Consider the following 21,803-nt stretch of genomic DNA (forward strand, 5'->3'; position numbering starts at 1 on the left):
ATTTAGTTAATAATCAAGTGTGCTTTTGCTGGGCTGGAATGGAAGTCTGCTCACCCAGTAGATCAGTGATCAGTGGAGCGATGTTGGCCACCTCTGGTATTACCAATTTTTTGTTCTTTACTGAGCTTACTTGTACACTGAAATTATATGGGGTGGCAGGTAGCCTAGTGGTTAGAGTGTTGGACTAGTAACAGGAAGGTTGCAAGATTGAATCCCCAATCTGACAAGGTAAAAATCCGTTGTTCTACCCCTGAACAAGGCAGTTAACCCACTGTTCCTTGGTCGTCATTGAAAATAAGAATTTGTTCCTAACTGACTTGCCTAGTAAAATAAAGATATGAAAGTGTTGATTATTTGAAGATGTGTTTTAATTGTGAACTTAACTAATTATTCAAGATTAACTAGTGTTGATGTTGATTAATCACAGATCAATAAAGAGGGGAAGAGAATCTGTTTCTGTGTTGTATTCTCAAATGAACATGACCTTTTTGTTCAGTCCTAATCTCTCCAATTTGTTTTATTATATCGTCACAATTCTTTCAGGATATCAGCCATGTGAACCCATTTTGCAGATGATAATGGCATGCAACACCAATGCAGCCTTAGGCTACAGCAGTGGTTCCCAACTCCAGTCCTTGAGTACCCCCAACAGCACACATTTGTTGTAGCCCCGGACAAACATACTTGATTAAACTCATTGAGGGCCTGATGATTAGTTGACAAGTTAAATCAGGTGTGTTTGTCTGCGACTACAACTGTACTGTTGGGGGGTATTCGAGGACCGGATTTGGGAACCACTGGCTTACAGAATGATGGCATTAGAGAGAAATTATACATGATCCGAAAATGTGTTCGGAGGCATTGTATGGTTGGTGTGACACAATTGTGGAGTCTCTGGAGGCACGCAGAGGCCAAATTGAGCGCCGTACCACATTGCTGTGCGCCTCTGACATTTTGTAACAATGCGGAGGGCTCCGTATAGCTCTGCATTGACATGCTTGTTTGACTGTAGGTGGGGGCGGGAGGTCCTGTATAAACACAAACTCACTTCCTTGACAACTTCCTTCACAACAGCTCTGCACTGCTCCGCAAAGCGCAAGAAGTATCAATGCCCTGACTTCTGCAGAGGCTATATCACCGTAAATGCTGGGACAGCCAATGCAGACAAAGGATTGACTACGCAGCGCCTTTAAGCCTTATGGGCATTTGTTCATATTATTCAGCTATATGTTCTCAATTTAAAAACAATACCTGTAGACAATGTATATGAAGCTAATCATTGTGCTGACATTTGTGCGTGAAAATCCAACCCTTGTAATCTAGGTGGTGAAAATGAATGTCTGAAAGCAGGAGATGGGATCCTTAGCTTAAAACATACTGTAACGTGTATGCTAAGAATTGGGAAGCAAGTACAGGGAGTGAATTTAATAAATAATGGCACATGGACGAAAACAAGAAACACAAGTCGGTACAGACATAAAACACAGGACAGATATAGAGGAGGTCATCAGGGAGGTGATTGAGCCCAGGTGAGTGTCATGAGGTGGTGCGTGTAACGATGGTGGCAGGTGTGCGTAATGATGAGACAACTGGCGACGTCAAGCGCCAGAGAGGGGGAGCGGGAGTAAACGTGACACATACACAACTACTACTACCAAGTTCAATGCCAGATGATTTTATTGTAGAAGGTCTGAGTGGCACTTGGAGGTGCCACTGTGATAATGAAGATGGTTTGCCTAAGACTACTACAACAATTACATTGTCTATGCTAAATGTGCTAAAATTGTAAAGAAAGAAAATAATTGGGCTGTAAGAAATATATGTTTTATTCAATGGGGCTAGGGAAAGCAGAGATGACAAAATACTTTTCATTACACCCATACTGAAATGGCACAACAGAAACGTTCAGAATTACCAAAGCACGGCTTGTAACAACCATCTCGTATAATCATATCTGGAAAAGTACAAAGTAGTAGAAGTAGAAACTGATTCTGCTGCAGCATTGCTCATCTTCACAGTGGGAATCCAGTCAGAAAGGGTGTCTCAATAGAGGTCAGCTGGTGAACCTACAGTAGGGGCGGCAGTGTAGCCTAGTGGTTAGAGCATTGGACTAGTAACCGAAAGGTTGCAAGTTCAAATCCCCGAGCTGACAAGGTACAAAATCTGTCGTTCTGCCCTTGAACAGGCAGTTAACCCACTGTTCCTAGGCCGTCATTGAAAATAAGAATTTGTTCTTAACTGATTTGCCTAGTAAAAAAAATAAATAATAATAAGTACATAAACAAATGAAAAGCACACCTGAATGTTAGAATATCACTTCTTCAGGTCACCTATACTATTAGGGCTCTTAATTGTTTTGTTTAATTCAAAAAATTGTTTTAGTGTCATAAAGATTCAATCTATTGTTGGGCTGGAACAACCTAGCAGTTTGTCCTATCCCATTGAGGCCTTTGATCTGATGCAATGTCCATTAATGTTCCCTCTAACAAAAAAAGTACTCAATCAATTATAATTTGGTTTTCATATGAATATATAATAACAACGGACATCAGACATCATTTACAAACAAAGCATGTGTTTAGTGAGTCCGCCAGATCAGAGGTATCAGGGATGACCAGAGATATTCTCTTGATAAGTGTGTGAATTAGACCATTTCTTGTCCTGCAAAGCATTCAAAATGTAACGAGTACTTTGGGTGTCAGGGAAAATGTATGGAGTAAAAAGTACATCATTTTATATAGGAATGTAGTGAAGTAAAAGTTGTCAAAAATATATATAGTAAAGAAAAGTACAGATACCCTACTTAAGTAGTACTTGCAAGTATTTTTACTTAAGTACTTTACACCAGTCATATAACGTGTAGTAGAATTGCATGAAATGTTTATCAAAGGCCCATTCTAAGGAAATGTCTCTGATATAGCCTATAAACCACTACATGTTTATTAATAGCCTAAATTATGACTATCCAATCTACACATAACATTTGGAATAAATAGTAGGCTTACATTTGTCTGCAAATGCGATGACAGAGGCATGCAATTCTTTACTATAAAGATGCATTTTTAATGGTGAAGAATTGCTTCCGCAAAACTTTAAACTCACATGCTAATTGCTAGACTACAAGCTATCTACAGTAGCTAGCAAATTTTGGCTAACTTAGTGTTGTTATTAACACCTGGTTAGCATAACAGCTACACTAAACTTGAAATCGATCAGACTCATCTTACCAGTGATGAAATTATCATTACGGTCTGGGTTCAGGTCTTGACGGGCAAAACGTTCTCTTAGCTTTTTGGACAGTTCTTGAGTCTTATCTTGCTTTCACCAATGGCGTTTCATGATTGCGGGGAATCTGTAAACATATTTTTTCCAGTTTTCTTTCCTGCTTTGTTAGAGCAGCCAAATACTCTACAGAAAATGACCGTGGTGATGAATCAACTAGTTTTAGGTACTGTTATCATGCAGTTTGGGGTAGCCACTCGGCTGTTGTGGTCAGAAGAACGAATGCGGTGGTCTTCCAACATGGCAGCCAGGAGGCGTCGTACGTCAACTGCAAGCCCTCTATACAAGGTCCCATAGTTCCAGCTGGTATTAGATAGAAGGTCGTGACCCTCCTCACCTGTGGGGAAAACAACCTGTGGTTACCTACGTTACCCCATTTTCTCACAGCAAAAACATAATCTTTTTCAAACGCTATTTTCTTGTTGTCCACTTGTTTCATATTTAAGAAAAGTACAACATTTCCAAAGATTATGTTTCAACATTGCCTGCTCCCAAGTGTTCTCACTACTTAGAAAAACATAATATTGTAGGGTTTCCCTTATGCCTCTTTTCATGGCAGTGCTAGCAGCCACATGAGTGAGTGCTAGCTAGCTACCGTCCAGAACACTAAGCTAGCTAAGGCAAACAACACAAACAAAACGGACAATACAGCTACAAGTAATGAGTGAAGTTACAAATAGACTATACTAAACAAGCTTACCTTTGATTAAATGTTTTCTACACACATAGCTGGGTGTAGCCTACTTGGACACCGGGTCCCCACATTTCCCACTCTACCATGCCGATTAGCTTGCTCTTCTTGCAGGCTCTATTTCTATACAATATTTGATCTGGTAACATTTACACAGCAGCTTTTTGACATGTTGTTTTTTCTGTATCTTTTTTGTTTTTAATAAATACTTTAAAAAAATGTTAAATCGACAAAGAAGTTGGCTCTTTTACAATGGGGGTCAATAGGAAAGAATGTTTCCCCAATTTGTGGGTGTGGTTGAGGGGAATTCTTAATTATTACGTGAAAATCGACTTGGTGTCTGTGACGGGCTAAATCAAATCAAAGTTTATTTGTCACGGGCGCCGAATACAACAGTGCATTGAGGTAGTATGTACATGAATGTGACTATGCATATATGATAAACAGAAAGCAGCAGCAGCGTAAAAGAGGGGTTGGGAAACGGGAAGGGTACACAATGAAAACTATGTTCAAGAGTCTTATGGCTTGGGGGTAAAAACTGTTGAGAAGCCTTGTTGTCCTAGACTTGGCACTCCGGTACCGCTTTCCATGTAGTAGTAGAGAGAACAGTCTATGACTGGAGTGGCTGGGGTCTTGACAATTTTTTGGGCCTTCCTCTGACACCGCCTGGTGTAGAGGTCCTGGATGGCAGGCAGCTTTTCCCCAGTGATGTACTGGGCCATACACACTACCCTCTGAAGTGCCTTGTGGTCGGAAGCCGAGCAATTGCCGTACCAGGCAGTGATGCAACCGGTCAGGATGCTCTCGATGTTGCAGCTGTAGAACCTTTTGAGGATCTCAGGACCCATGCCAAATCTTTTTAGTTTCCTGAGGGGGAATAGGCTTTGTCGTGCCCTCTTCACGTGTTTGGACCATTCTAGTTTGTTGGTGATGTGGACACCAAAGAACTTGAAGCCCTCAACCTGCTCCACTACAGCCCTGTCGATGAGAATGGGGGCATGCTCGGTGCTCCTTTTCCTGTAGTCCACAATAATTTCCTTAGTCCTGGTTACGTTGAGGAATGGGTTGTTATTCTGGCACCACTTGGCCTATAGGCTGTCTCATCGTTGTTGGTGATCAGGCCTACCACTGTTGTGTCGTATGCAAACTTATTGATGGTGTTGGAGTTGTGCCTGGCCATGCAGTCGTGGGTGAACAGGGAGTACAGGAGGGGACTGAGCACGCACCCCTGGGGAGCTCCAGTGTTGAGGATCAGCGTGGCAGATGTGTTGCTACCTACCCTCACCACCTGGGGGCGGCCCGTCAGGAAGTCCAGGATCCAGTTGCAGAGGGAGGTGTTTAGTCCCAGGTTCCTTAGCTTAGTGATGAGCTTTGAGCATACTATGGTGTTGAACGCTGAGCTGTAGTCAATGAATAGCATTCTCACATAGGTGTTCCTTTTGTCCAGGTGGGAAAGGGAAGTGTGGAGTGCAATAGAGTTTGCATCATCTGTGGATCTGTTTGGGCGGTATGCAAATTGTAGTGGGTCTAGGGTTTCTGGGATAATGGTGTTGATTAGAGCCATTACCAGCCTTTCAAGCACTTCATGGCTACGGACGTGAGTGCTACAGGTCTGTAGTCATTTAGGCAGGTTGCCTTTGTGTTCTTGGGCATAGGGACTATGGTGGTCTGCTTGAAACATGTTGGTATTACAGACTCAATCAGGGACATGTTGAAAATGTCAGTGAAGACACCTGCCAGTTGGTCAGCACATGCCCGGAGCACACGTCCTGGTAATCCGTCTGGCCCCACAGGAGAGCGTGATCACACAGTCATCCGGAACAGCTGATGCTCTCATGCATGCCTCAGTGTTGCTTGCCTTGAAGCGAGCATACATCGTCGGAGCCGGTGTTGTATGATTCAATCTTAGCCCTGTATTGACGCATTGCCTGTTTGATGGTTCGTTGCAGGGCATAGCGTGATTTCTTGTAAGCTTCAGGTTAGAGTCTTTGAGACTGGATTTGCGTAAGCAACACGCACCATCAAAATGACACAACCCTACTGTACAGATGTCGGATCTTAACTTGATCACTCTTTTGATTGCAGAGAATTTCAAATGAGACTCGTGAGTGGCTGAAAATGGGATCAGGGCTTGCTATCAAAATTATTATGCCCTATTACTGCAACATTCAAATGTACATTTTTGTGTTCTGATATGCAGCGGTACACATCAACAGTCATCGTTTTAAATAGCTTAATAACACAAAATAGATATTGGTCTCCACTAGGCTATGATATACAAGTGTCTAGTGTATCCTAAGGTTATGAATGAACTCAGCCCAAACAAATAGAACAACCGTATGGGCTTGGGTTCAATTCTGGCACAAGACCTTCTGGCACAAATAACTCAATCCCCCGATTGACTTGACGTAGTTATACATTTCAAATATGGAATTTTTGATGAGGAATTACCATACCAGACACTTTTGGATAACATACACTACCGCTCAAAAGTTTTAAAACGTCTATTCATTTAGTGCCAAGAGTTTGCAAAGCTGTCATCAAAGCAAAGCTTGGCTATTTTAAGAATCTCAAATATATTTGGATTTGTTTAACACTTTTTGGTTACTACATGATTCCATATGTGTAATTTCATAGATTTGATGTCGTCACTATTTTTCTACAATGTAGAACATAGTAAAAATAAAGAAAAACCCTTTAATGAGTACAGTGGTTCCTCCTTTAAAAGTTGTGAGCTTACACTGCGGGACTTAGGAGGTACCCAGCGACATGGCTTCATTGCTCCTGACCACAACAAGGGGGAGATAGAGCACTCATTATGCATTTGGATCCCAATGTTTTTACATGACCAATCATATTGAATGGTTCCAATTACGAATTTGACGTGAGCCACCTGTCCCTGGGTGAAGATGGCTAACAAAACATTACAGTGGAACCACATGTAAGTAGTTATAACATCATAACGAGTCAAGCAAAAAATGTACAATTGAGAGGAATGTTAGTTAAATGTTTGTGCATATTTTTAATTTACAAAAATTGCTCTTTAGCAAGTTATGACTAGCTAACATTAGCCAGTTAGTGTTATGACATGGGAATGAATTTGTAATTCGTGCTGTTCACTGTTTTTCACACAAGCTATCGTTTTGTGAAACTGTGGATGTAAAGAATCTACCTCTTTAAGGAATACCTAGGATAGGATAAAGTAATCCCTCTCACCCCCCCTCCCCCTGAAAAGATCTAGATGCACTACTGTTCCACTGGAGGTCATAAGGTGAATGCACCAATTTGTAAGTCGCTCTGGATAAGAGCGTCTGCTAAATGACTTAAATGTAAATGTAAATCTAGCCAGCTAAAGCATTTACTGCAAATAAAATGTATTTTCAGGACCCTTGTCACCGAGGAGCTTGAAGATGAGGATAAGCCTGTAACCTCGCTCAGTTATAGTGGAGGGTGTCAGGCCTAGGAGAGAGAAAATACCTAGGGAATTCCCCTTGAGAGGGTGTGCCGGTGCTTCCACCCCTAGTGGTGCATAACACAAAATAGGGACAGGGTCTCCAAAACCCTAATAGGGTTGTTGCTACTACCAGTCTGTCTTTCTGGATAGATGTGTAGGGCGGGCTCTCAGAAACTCGTTGAAATAATTGCGAGTGCCTCATGCACACCCCAGGGCGTTATAACATCACCGGGGAGGGCATAGAGTGTGTCCCATTGCTGGGATATCCTCATAATGCGTCTGAGGCATGTGGGTATAATATACCTGATCCTGGCTCCTGGGGGTAAGAGTGCACATCCCCCATTTTCCCATGTGAAAGAACACTGCTACTGTAACGTCTGAAGAGTGATGGGTGTGGAGTCAGGCGCAGAGAGCAGAAGATTCAAGGGAAAAATACTTTAATGTCCAAAGTAACCAGGAAGAGGTACAAAAATGGGTGAAGCCAAAACACAGGCGCAAACACAACCCAAGGACCACTTGTAAATAAACCGGACAGCGAAAACCCAAAAAAACAATACAACTCTTACGTACAACGACAACAAGCCCGCACAAACACAAGCGGGCTAAACTAACTTAAATAATACCCACCCCAAAACCCCAACAAGGAACCGGTGAAAAAAATTTGACAAAAAAAAACGAAAAGGAAAAAGGGATCGGTGGCAGCTAGTAGACCGGCGACGACGACCGCCGAGCGCCACCCGAACAGGAAGGGGCGCCACCTTCGGTGATATTCGTGACAGCTACACAGGGAATAGGGTTCTTCTCCCAATGTAGACATGCCTCCACACGGTCACGTGAGACGAAAAGGGGGAGGGACGGCTTATTTTAAACCTGAGAAAGAGAGAGAGAGCGCAAGAGAGAGAGGATCGGGCAATGAAGCTGGAGGCTTTGCACACTATCCTCCTCTGCAGCAAAGGACTGTTTAACTCCAGGTCTGCCTTGGTTCAGGGGCTTGGCCTGGGTATTGGAAGTCTGCTGAGTAGCCGGGGGTCTTGAGCCCCCAAAGCCAGCTTGTTGCTGGTGTAGTATGATTCAGTCTTAGCCCTGTATTGACGCTTTGCCTGTTTGATAGTTCGTCGCAGGGCATAGCAGGATTTCTTGTAAGCTTCCGGTTTAGAGTCCCGCAACTTGAAGGTGGCAGCTCTACCCTTTAGCTCAGTGCGAATGTTGCCTGTAATCCATGGCTTCTGGTTCGGGTATGTACGTACAGTCACTGTGGGGACGACGTCCTCAATGCACTTATTGATAAAGCCAGTGGTGTACTCCTCAATGCCATCGGAAGAATCCCGGAACATACTCCAGTCTGTGATAGCAAAACAGTCCTGTAGTTTAGCATCTGCTTCATCTGACCACTTTTTTATAGATCAAGTCACTGGTGCTTCCTGCTTTAATTTTCGCTTGTAAGCAGGAATCAGGAGGATAGAATTGTGGTCAGATTTACCAAATGAGGGCGAGGGAGAGCTTTCTACCCGTCTCTGTGTGTGGAGAACAGGTGATCTAGAATTTTTTTCCCTCTGGTTGCACATTTAACATGTTGATGGAAATTTGGTAGAACCCTGCATTAAAGTCTCCGGCCACTGGGAGCACCGCCTCTGGGTAAGTGGTTACTTGTTTCCTAATTTCCTTATACAGCTGAGTGCGGTCTGTGGTGGTAAATAAACAGCCACGAAAAGTATAGCTGAAAACTCTTGGCAAGTAGTGTGGCCTGCAATTTACCCCCCTGTCCTGTTGGTATGATATTCATGGTGTACCTTCATGGTGTACCTCGTCTAGTTTATTGTTCAATTATTGCACGATGGCGGGTAGTATTGATGGTAAAGGCAGCTTTCCCACTCGCCTTTTCCGGGTCCTGACCAGGCATCTGGCTCTTTGTCCTCTGTACCTGCGTCACTTCCTCTTGCAAATAATTGCTGTCCTGACATCTAGAAGCTCTTTTTTTCTTCGTAAGATAGTTGCAGAAACATTATGTACAAAATAAGTTACTAATAACGCAAAAAACAAACACATAATAGCACAATTGGTTGGGCGCCCGCCATTGCTTCCGGCGCCATTTTGTCAGCTTATATTTAGCGTGTGGGGTGGAGGTGGTCCGCCAGTGATGGCTCCACCATGGGAGGGTTCCATATTGTGCATGTTCATGCTCGGGAAGCCCCTATCAGAATATTGCTCATAAGGGGCTTATCCTATGAGCTCCTAGCCTCTCTGAGGCAGGCTGGGACTACAGTAAGCAGAGCAGTTGCTTAGCGGGGACTATGCAGGATGGGAGTCTTTTCCCAGGTCCCTTTCGGGGTCCAAAGTCTAGGAGACCCACGAGATGAATCCTGTCCTTGTCATCCCATAGCTACGTCAGACAATGAGGAGAGGGAATCGAGGCTATCCATAACCTCGCCCCAGCTGAGCTCGGTTGTGGGGGGTTGAGTCTGTCTCAACCGGTGGCTGAAAGGGAAGGGACAGAGTAGAAACAGTGGAGCGTTTTAGCCTCCATTTCAAACCGGCTCTAGAGAGCAATTTACGATGCTTACAGGACTCAGGGTTATCGAGCATGTTCTCTTCCCAGACAATTAATGCACAGAAGGTGAAAGCCTTCCCAGCAATCATGGAGCCAGAAACACAAGAACGTGATGGTTCGAGTGCTGTGCTAGACTCGTCTAGGGATGAGGCAGCAGTGGCCATTGCGTAGAACAGGGATATGCTGAAAACACTTGTTGCGAAAACAATGTGTAAGCTCTGGGCTTCAGTTAGGTATAGGATAACTAGTAGAAGCCTTGCAGTTCAAGCTAGCTGGGATGTTTGGGAAAGCTACAGCTGCGAGGCTAGTGATGCATTACCTGCTAAGTCGTGTTGTAGCTAGCACCGTGTTGGCCGAAGGGGACCGTGTGTGGCAGTTTGACTTCGAGTAAATGTCTTCCCACGACCGTAGAGCCGTGAGGCTAACAATAGATCTAGTTTATACGAACAAGTAAATGAAGGTTTGAACTAGATGAGAGAAGAGAGCTAGCAATAGTACCTTGTTGCAGGCAAAAATGCTGGTGTGGTTAGCATGCTTGTAGCTAGCTAGCTATTTTAGATTAATCCTTGCAGCGAGAGCTAGCCTTTTGTTAGGGTGGTTAGCTTGCTTTGCAGATAGTTAGCCAAGTTAGCTAAAACCTTACGGCATGTGCTAACCTAGTCACCCGAAACTTTGCGGCGAGGGCTAACTGATCTGTTAAATGGTCAAATTGTTCTAATTCTAAATAACAGAAAAGCTCAAATATTTTGATAGCATTCAATAGGCAGGATAGCTAGCCATATGGCATTAGCTAGACAGAGGCTGACTGACAAGTAGAAATTAAGGTTTCTCAAAGCAAAAAACCTTTCGATTGGTACTCAACTATCGACAGGAGCTGAAGTTCGGCAGTGTTAACCTCACAGTTCACCTGAGAACAGAACAGTCAAGCTGAGAACCTATTGTGAACGCAATCAATTCCGCAAGGAAGAGAGGTGAAAATTGGTGGGTGAGTAGCTCCCTTTATGGAGGAGAGGGGCTCACCTCATTCGCCCCTCGACCTGGTTGTCTACAAAAGATGCTGTGTGATTGGTTACTTTGAGCTTGTGGACACGCTCAGTCATATCCCATAGTGAGATATCTAAATCAATATTTGAAATAGAACATGAATAGTTCTCTTGTGATACTATTTCACACCCTCTGCACCTGTTACAGTTATTGTGCAAGAGCACTATCCTGTCTATTGAATGCTATCAAAAATTTTTTTTCTGCTTTTCTGTTATTCAGAGCAACCTGAATGTGGAACATTTCCACACAATTTGACCATTTAACCTTTTTGGGATAAGGGGCAGCATTTTCACTTTTGGATAAATAGCGTACCCAATTTCAACTTCCTGCTACTCATGCCAAGAATATAAGATATGCATATCAGTAGTAGATTTGGATGGAAAACACTGAAGTTTCTAAAACTGTTTGAATCTTGTCTGTGAGTATAACAGAACTTATGTAGCAGGCAAAACCACGAGGACAAACCACTCAGATTTTTTTTTTAGGTCTCTGTCTGTTCAGTGCATTCTCATTGGCAAACGATATTTCTTAGGAACTGGTTTTCAGTTCCTACCGCTTCCACTGGATGTCACCAGTCTTTGGAATTTGGTTGAGGTTATTCATTTGTGCAATGAAGAAGTACGGCAATCTAGGAACTAGGTAACACTGTTGAGAGTGCGCAAGACGTGAAAATTAGCATGGTTTGTTGTCTTCCTGTATTGAACACAGATAGACCCGTCTTCAATTTGATCGATTATTAACGTTTAAAAATACCTAAAGTTGTATTACAAAATTAGTTTGAAATATTTTGGCAAAGTTTATAGGCAACTTCTGAAATATTTTGTGGTGACGTTGCGATTTTTGGCAGCTGTTTTTTTTTCTGAATCAAACGCGCCAAATAAATTGACATTTGGATATATATGGACGGAATTAATCGAACAAAAGGACCAATTGTGATGTTTATGGGAGATATTGTAGTGCCAACAAAAGAAGCTCGTCAAAGGTAAGGCATGTTTTATATTTTATTTCTGTGTTTTGTGTAGCTCCTGCAGGGTTGAAATATGCTACCCTCTTTGTTGACTGTTGTGCTATCATCAGATAATAGCTTCTTATGCTTTCGCCGAAAAGCCTTTTTAAAATCTGACATGTTGGCTGGATTCACAACGAGTGTAGCTTTAATTGAGTATCTTACATGTGCGATTTAATGAAAGTTTGATTTTTATATAAATTTGCCGCGCTGCATCTTCCCTGTTTTTTGCCCAAGTGGGACACAACCGTCCCCTATACCATAAGAAGTGACCAGATCAGATTGCAAAATTGCGTATTCCATTAAATTTAATCCAGAACATTGCAGTTTTGCATCTTATCTGGAGCAACAAGTGCAATTTACATACAGACATTCAGGACAGACAGGATTAGTCTGACCCATGCAATGAGGATGATGATGAGTAGAAGGAAGAGGAGGATGATATTTATGATATGGTTCAGCTCATGAACCTTAGCAACCTCAGAAACTGTTTTATACCACAACGTAATCAAATCAAATCCCATTTTATTGGTCACATACACGTGATTAGCAGATGTTTTTGCGGGCTTGTGCTTCTAGCTCCGACAGTGCAGTAATCTCTATCAAGTAATATCCAACAAATTACACAACATATACCCAATACACACACACACACACACCTAAGTAGGAATGAATTAAGAATATATTCATATGGACGAACTGTCAGAGCGGACTAAGATACAGTAGAATAGTATAGAATACAGTATATACATATGAGATGAGTATACAAGTAAGATATGTAAACATTAAGTGACTAATATACCACAGAATACAGTATATACATATGAGATGAGTAATGCCAGACATGTAAACATGATTAAAGTGACTAGTGTTCCATTCCTTAAAGTGGCCAGTGATTTCTAGTCTATGCTTACAGGCAGCAGCCTCTAATGTGCTAGTGATGGCTGTTTTAACAGTCTAATGGCCTTGAGATAGAAGCTGTTTTTCAGCTGTCTCTAGATCCTAGCTTTGATTGCACCTGTACTGACCTCACCTTCTGGATGATAACGGGGTGAACAGGCAGTGGCTCGGGTGGTTGATGTCTTTGATTATCTTTTTTGGCCTTCCTGTGACATCAGGTGCTGTAGGTGTCCTGGAGGGCAGGTAGTTTGCCCCCGGTAAATGCGTTGGGCAGACTGCACCACCCTCTGGAGAGCCTTCCATTGCGGGCGGTGGCACAGCCCGACAGGAAACTTTCAATTGTGCGTTTGTGAGGGTTTTAGGTGACAAGCCAAATTTCTTCCACCTCCTGAGGTTGAAGAGGCTGTGTTGTGCCTTCACCACACTGTCTGTGAGGGTGGTCCATTTCAGTTTGTTAGTGACGTGTACGTCAAGGAACTTGAAGATTTCCACCTTCTCCACTGCGTTCCCGTCGATGTAGATAGGAGGGTGCACCCTCTGCTGTGAGATTGAATACAGTGGCTTGTGAAAGTATTCACCCCCTTGGCATTTTTCCTATTCTGTTGCCTTACAACCTGGAATTAAAATAGATATTTGGGGGGGGGTTTATATAATTTGATTTACCCAACATGCTTACCACTTTGAAGATGAAAAATATTTTTTATTGTGAAACAAACAAGAGAAAAAAACAGAAAGCTTGAGTGCATAACTATTCATCCCCTGTCTCGTCCTGACCTTAGTTCCTTTTTTATGTCTCTATTTTGGTTTGGTCAGGGCATGAGTTGGGGTGGGCATTCTATGTTTTGTTCTGTGTGTTGTATTTCTATGTGTTTGGCCTGGTATGGTTCCCAATCAGAGGCAGCTGTCAATCGTTGTCTCTGATTGAGAACCATACTTAGGTAGCCTGTTCCCACCTGGGTTTGTGGGTTGTTGTTTTCGGTCTTTGTATTCTGTACCAGACAGAACTGTTTCGGTCTCGTTCAATATCTTGTTGTTTTTGTCATTCAGTGTTCAGTTAATTTAATTAAATTTACGATGAACACTTACGACGCTGCTTGTTGGTCCGACGATTCCTATTCAACATCAGACGAAGAGGAGAGTCGTTACACCCCTCCAAAGTCAATACTTTGTAGAACCATATTTTGCAGCAGTTACAGATGCAAGTCTCTTGGGGTATGTCTCTATAAGCTTGGCACATCTAGCCACTGGGATTTTTGCCCATTCTTCCAGGCAAAACTGCTCCAGCTCCTTGAAGTTGGATGGGTTCCGCTGGTGTACAGCAATTTAAGTCATACCACAGATTTTCAATTGGATTGAGGTCTGGGCTTTGACTAGGCCATTCCAAAACATTTAAATGTTTCTCCTTAAACCACTCGCTCGAGTGTTGCTTTCGCAGTATACTTTGGGTCATTGTCCTGCTGGAAGGTGAACCTCCGTCCCAGTCTCAAATCTCTAGAAAACTGAAACAGGCTTCCCTCAAGAATTTCCCTGTATTTAGCACCATCCATCATTCCTGACCAGTTTCCCAGTCCCTGCCTATGAAAAACATGATGGTGTTCTCGGGTGATGAGAGGTGTTGGGTTGGCGCCAAGCATAGTTTTCCTTGAAGGCCAAAAAGCTAACTTTTAGTCTCATCTGTTCATTAGGAAAGGAAACGAACGAAGAGCGTTCCTCTCTACTGGTACCTCTCTACTGCCGTCATCACCAAAGAAGAGAATGAAGAGGAGGGAGCGATTGGCCGACAGTGAGAGGGAGGGGATGGCCAAGAGAGTGATGGGGGTGGGAGAAACCTCTGGGTTGCTGCTGGTTTCCCCAGGCCCTCAACTTCTGTTGGGTGGGGACACACCTAACAAGACTCAGGACTGGGTACAGGAGGAAGTGGGGAGTTTTTTGTTTGGGGACTCAGCCTCCCCAAATTTTTTCCAATCCAGCTGCAGCACTGGGGAGGGGGGGGATTGTGGGGGTAGACCCAGGGTGCAGGGCACCCCGGAGCCAAACACTAATCCTGCATCCTGGGTTGGTGAGATGGAGGAAGAGGGGGGAATGTCGGGAGTACGGATGGTGTTCTCACCGGTAGATATGGAGCAGGGGAGCATCGGGTGAGTCTCCTGTTTTTGTTTTTTTCTGTCTGGGTTTAGAATTTGAGTGTATTACATGTTTTTATTTTATTCTTTCATGGGGTCTAATTTTACTTTTGTTAGTTTAAATGTAAGGGGTTTAAGGGATTGTGTTAAGAGGAGGGCGGTTTTTGGTTATTTGGAGGGTGTGGGGTTTGATTTTTGTTTTTTACAGGAGGTTCACCTGAGGGATGGAGGGGATGTTAATAGGTTTAAGAGGGAGTGGGACAAGGGGGACTCGGTTTGGGGTGTTGGGGGGGTGCACTCTTCGGGGGTAGGGATTCTGTGTGGGCACAGGGAGGTAAAAGTGGAGGATTCTTTTGTGGTAATGCAGGGGAGGGTTATAGGGGTGGATGTCACGATAAGGGATTGTAAATTTAGATTAGTGGTGGTGTATGGGCCACAGGTGGTGGCAGACAGGAGGGAGATGGTGGACTGTCTGACGCCCCTGTGTGTCACAAATAGGAAATTAGTGATAGGGGGGGGATTTTAATACAGATTTAGGAAGAGGGGGGGGATAGCAGTGCAGGCGCCATTGCCAGGCTAATGGCTTGCCATGATCTGGTAGATGGTGGTCTGCACACTACTCCGAAAATGGACGGTCCTACATGACGCAACTCCAGGGGGGTTGAGCGGAGGCTCGACTATATTTTTGTACCCAGGTCTTTGGGTAAGTTGTCTGGGCGGCTGTTGCCAGTGGTCTGGGAGGGAGTGCAGGCGCGGGGTCTGGACAACAGGCTCAAGGACCTGAATTGGTTGAGCCTCCACAAGTGCTTGCCGGTACGTTCGGCGAAATCCCCCACCTGTCCAAGATCATCTTGTGGCAGGGAGGAGACTGTGCTTTTGGGACTGTGCCTTTGCCGGAGTAGTATGGGTTAGGGCACGGGTGTTGTTAGGTTTGGTAAGGGGGGATTTTGTATTGACGTGGGCCAGGTTAGAGAGAGGTGTAGGGAGAGCGAGAGGGACGGATAGGGACAGGTTTCTGCTCTGGCTTCTCATGAGTCTCTTTAAACGGGGGCTGTGGGAAGCCAGGCAGAACATGGTGAAGACAGGGAGAGATTGGGGGGTGGAAGGGATAGTGAGGAGGGTGGAAGGAGATTTGAGGGGGAGGATGAAGAGGGAGGAGAAGAAGTGGGGGCAGCATGCTGCCCGGGAGAGGTGGAAGGGGGGTTTAGGGCTGGGTGTCATTTAGATTTGTAAGGGGAAAGATTAGGGACTGGGAGATAGGGAAAGGTAGTTTGTAGGATGACGGGGAGGGAAGATGCTCCCCTGAGGTTTTGTTTGGGGTTTTTGTTTAGTTAAATTAAAATACCATGTAATAAATTATTTTCCCCCCCCCCAATTTTTTTTAAAAAAGTGATCTGATTGGGCATTCTATGTTGTGTGTCTAGTTTGTCTGTTTCTGTGTTTGGCCTGATATGGTTCTCAATCAGAGGCAGGTGTTAGTCATTGTCTCTGATTGGTAACCATATTTAGGTTGCCTGTTTGGTGTTGGGTTTTGTGGGTGATTGTTCCTGTCTTTGTGTTTGTTGCACCAGATAGGGCTGTTTCGGTTTTTCACGTTTTTTATTTTGTATTATACATTGTCCAAGTTATCATCTTTATTAAAGATGTATAAAAATAACCACACTGCGTTTTGGTCCGCCTCTCCTTCCCAGGAAGAACCGCGTTACAGAATCACCCACCACTACAGGACCAAGCGGCGTGGTGACAGGCAGCGGCATCAGGAGCAGCGCAAGGAGGACTGGACATGGGAGGATGAGTTGGAAGGTAAAGGACATTTCAAACATTTCTTGGGGCTCGGGCACACAGGAAGTGTGGCGAAGCCAGGTAGGAGACCTGCGCCAACTTCCTGTGCTTACCGGGGGGCTAGAGAGACCGGGCAGGTACCGTGTTATGCTGTGAAGCGCACGGTGTCCCCAGTGAGGGTGCATAGCCCGGTGCGGTACATACCAGCTCCGCGTATCGGCCGGGCTAGAGTGGGCATCGAGCCAAGTGCCATGAAGCCGGCTCTACGCATCTGGTCTCCAGTGCGTCTCCTTGAGCCGGCTTACATGGCACCAGCCTTGCGCATGGTGTCCCCGGTTCGCCTGCATAGCCCAGTGCGGGCTATTCCACCTCGCCGCACTGGCAGGGCGACCGGGAGCATTCAACCAGGTAAGGTTGGGCAGGCTCGGTGCTCAAGAGCCCCAGGGCGCCTGCACGGTCCGGTCTATCCAGTACCACCTCCACGCACCAGCCCTCCGGTGGCAGCCCCCCGCACCAGGCTGTCTCTCCGTCTCATCCCTACAGGTGCTACCGCCTGTCCAGCGCTGCCGGAGCCTTCCTCCTCTCCAGTGCTGCCGGAGCCTCCCGCCTGTTCAGCCGCCTGTTCAGCGCTGCCGGAGTCTCCCGCCTGTCCAGCGCCGCCTTAGCTACCCCGTCTGCCCAGCGCCATCAGAGCTGCCAGTCTGCAAGGTGCCGCCAGTCTGCAAGGAGCCGCCAGTGCCGCCAGTCTGCAAGGAGCCGCCAGTGCCGCCAGTCTGCAAGGAGCCGCCAGGGCCGCCAGTCTGCAAGGAGCCGCCAGTGCCGCCAGTCTGCAAGGAGCCGCCAGTGCCGCCAGTCTGCAAGGAGCCGCCAGTGCCGCCAGTCTGCAAGGAGCCGCCAGGGCCGCCAGTCTGCAAGGAGCCGCCAGTGCCGCCAGTCTGCCAGGAGCCGCCAGTCAGCCAGGATCCGCCAGAGCCGCCATTCAGCCAGGATCTGCCAGAGTCGTCAGCCAGTACGGAGCTACCCCTCTGTCCCGAGCTGCCCCTCTGTCCCGAGCTGCCCCCCAGTCCAGTGGGTTCATTTAGAAGGGTCGCCGTGGTTAGGAGGCCACGGAAGCGGACAATGGGGCGGACTAAGACTATGGTGAAGTGGGGGCCACGCGCGGCTGGAGTCCGCACCTTGGGGGGGGGGGGGGTACTGTCACATCCTGACCATAGTTTGCTTTGTATGTTTCTATGTTTTGTTTGGTCAGGGTGTGATCTGAGTGGGCATTCTATGTTGTGTGTCTAGTTTGTCTGTTTCTGTGTTTGGCCTGATATGGTTCTCAATCAGAGGCAGGTGTTAGTCATTGTCTCTGATTGGGAACCATATTTAGTTAGCCTGTTTGGTGTTGGGTTTTGTGGGTGATTGTTCCTGTCTTTGTGTTTGTTGCACCAGATAGGGCTGTTTTGGTTTTTCACGTTTCTTATTTTGTATTATACATTGTCCAAGTTATCATCTTTATTAAAGATGTATAAAAATAACCACGCTGCGTTTTGGTCCGCCTCTCCTTCCCAGGAAGAACCGCGTTACAAGGGGCTTCATAGCAAAGGGGGTGAATACAAGTGCCATTTTCCGTTGTAATTTTTTTAGCATTTTTTTAAACAATTATTTTTTTTCATTTAACTTCACCAATTTGGACTATTTTGTGAATGTCCATTACATGAAATCAACATCAAAATCAATTTAAATTACAGGTTGTAATACAACAAAATAGGAAAAACGGCCAAGGGGGTGAATACTTTTGCAAGGCACTGTATGCCCATAAACATACCAGCCAGCTGCTCTGCGCATGCTCTGAGGACGTGGCCAGGGATGCCATTTAATCATGATGAGGATAGTTCCTCCTCACTCCCACACACCCCTGACTTCCACCCCACCCCCTGCCCTGGACTAATCGGAGGGGAGGATTTTTGTGTTTTGTTGCTTGTCAAAAACAATTACTCCTCAGGTCATTACATTGACAGCACGTTGTGCTTTAATTGGTGTAACGCACTGGGGACTGAGAGGCGGGGCAGGCGGTCCACAAATACCAGTATGAGTGGGCCAAGTTAGGCATTACTTACTATGCACTAAATGGAGCTGTATGCATGCTACACAGTGATGCTGAAGTAAAGACTTTCTAATCAATATTACCTTGCTCTTGTATAGAATAAACACCATACAAAACAGTATAGAGGGGCTCTCTTTAAGGGATACCAAGTTACACTACTCTACTTACCAACAGCAAGAAACCCTTAACTGCAGTGTTTGGCCCTAAATGTTGTCATTCAACAGGTTGTGTGTTAACAACCTATGAGAAAATAAGCTATGGCCTTTAAACACAATGGGGGAATTTAAATTGAACTTTCTATCACTAGTTTTAAGGGTTCGTTGTGGCATAATTGTTTCTTTATAATGGAACGAAATGTCCACCTGTAGCCTAGTAAAAAATGACAGACGGGCCATTCACTGAGCACGTAATTTCAATGATATGATGTTGAACTAACGTGGAATAGATGTTGAATTGACGTCTGTGCCAAGGAGGAATCGTTCCAGTGCATAACAACTTTATTCGTCTTCTCCACCCTCAAACAACTCTCTCTCCCTCTCTCTTACTTGCCCGCTCCCTCGTTCTGTTTCGGCACTGGAGGTTGTCAGCTGGGGTTTATGTCCAGTTCACTGGAGTTGAAAGAAGTCTGCTTTGTGTCTTGTTATGAATCAAGACGTCTCTGTCAGTGTTGCCAACTCCTCAGTAATGAAAGTAGCTATTGGCTGTCCTAAAAGTCGCTAGAAGTCGCTAAATGACGTCATCGCCTAATTTGAATAATTGGCCATGTGCATGTAATCGTGATGGACGCTGTAGGAGAGAGAAATAACGTCATGGGAGAGACAAAAAAGTGAGTAAAAAACACCCTATAAATGTGTTTAGAAATACAAATGAACTTTCTTCTGTCGATTCTTCTTTTTTTTAATGTCACAATTCCAACACTCCTCCTTTATCCGGGCTCGGGACCGGCAAACGTGACCTAAAAGAGACACTCTGGTGGAGTTACTTAGTTTTTTCAAATTATTTAAAAAAAAGTTTTTAATTTTTTTTTAGTTTAGTTTTCTTAATTTGGTTTGGTTTTTAACCTTATGGTCCACTTAGGAGCCTACAACAAGTCACAGTAAAACATATTTTTTAACCATAATTTTTTATTTTTATTTTTGTATACAATCTACATTAGCAATCTAAATGGACCATAAAGAGACAATAGAAAAAACTGTCAATGGCAATATGAGAAAATTATGGTAACTAGTCTGGCCCTAATTCAGGTTAATGGTTTTGTTTTTCCCAGACCCCCCTCCACACACACACAGGCTGTGCTGGCTCACAGAAAGAGTGGGTCATCGTAATTTTGGTCAAGGCTCTCTATGGCAGGTTCAGCAACTGAGGGAGCTGACTTAAATGAGTAAGCAGCTGATGTCCCAAAAAGCTGCAAAACGTTATCAGGCAGCTGGTGCTCATAGCAAGCCTCATCAGACAGCTTCAGTCCATATTGAGTGTGCAGGATGGAGTTAAGGGTCTGCAAGGACATTATTTTCTAAGTTTGCTTTTTACCACACTCATCTGGCTGAATACTCTCTCGACTTCAGCATTCGAGTGTGGCAAGGACAACACAGACACAGAAGCCATGGCAAGTTCTTGAAACGGGTTGATATCAGCTGCATCCATGAACTTCCAAATCTCACTCCAGAAACCAAGTGTATTTTATGTCTCATTCCCATTTACTAAGATGGATGGCACGCCATTGCTGGACAATCTTGTCTATCTCTGCAGGGGAGTAGCCAAGGAGCTTGGCTATTTTTTCTATTTCTCCAGGGCTCTTATTGTGCTTTAGAGTTTCCTCCACATTGAAAACTGATATGTACTGCAATGCTTCAATGTTGTCCTGCAGTCTCACCTTCAACTCATTCGTGAGGGAGATGGTGAAGAGGCTACACACCACTTTTGGACATTGTTTCATCCTCAGGCGCAAGGTGGAGCTCAGCTGCCTTTGACTCAAAAAGGTAACTGTCAAGTAGATTAAGAGGATCTACTTGCTCTCCCTCAAAAGCCTTGATGGCCAACTGTACCTCACCCAGCACTGACTTCTAGAAAGCCAGATACAATATGTGGATCACTGTACATCACTGTACATGGAGTATAAAACCTCAGCCATGTAGCAGTGTTCACTGGACTTGGTGACTGCGAAATGCAGCCTAAGCTCCTCCCAATGGTCTAAAATGCGTGAAACCACGGGTTCAATGGAGAGCCAACGTGTGGCACACACCTTGGTTATCTGTAAAGGTTTCTCCCCACAGCTGATGGTCTCATATATGGCCTCTTTGGAGACACTGAGAACCAGTTATAAGTCTCTCGTACCAAGTACTCCACACTACGGGGGATGGTGTCATTGGAAGCATGACTTACAGCAAGCTGCAGAGAGTGGCACACACAGCGAATAAGAACCAGATATTTGAGGCCATACTCCTTCTTCAGCACTTTATGGACCCCATTGTTAATCCCCGTCATAACAGAGGCATTGTCAGTCCCTATCCCCAGGAGTTTCTCTTTTTTAAGACAACACTTCTCGAGGAAAGCCACAACAGCATGGGCTATAAATTTGGCATCTCCTCCCTCCAACTCAACAAGCCCCAGAAATGTTGATGCAATTGTCTGCTTGTTATCACTAAAGTACCTTATCACAACCCCCAGGTACTAAAAACACTTACATCTGTGGACTCATCGAGGAGGCTGAAACGCTGGTCACCCACATCTGCGACCAACATTTTCAGAAAGTATGGTGCTAGAACACCATTAATCATCTCTGTGCACTTTGTCCTGTGCATTTCGAAGTGGGTAGCAGCAGTGGAGTCTGAGAAAGCAGCTCTACATGCTTCTCCAATGTGATCACACGCCAGCATGGAACAGT

The sequence above is a fragment of the Oncorhynchus nerka genome, linkage group LG24, assembly GCF_034236695.1.
Source record: "Oncorhynchus nerka isolate Pitt River linkage group LG24, Oner_Uvic_2.0, whole genome shotgun sequence".
Taxonomy (NCBI): Eukaryota; Metazoa; Chordata; class Actinopteri; order Salmoniformes; family Salmonidae; genus Oncorhynchus; species Oncorhynchus nerka.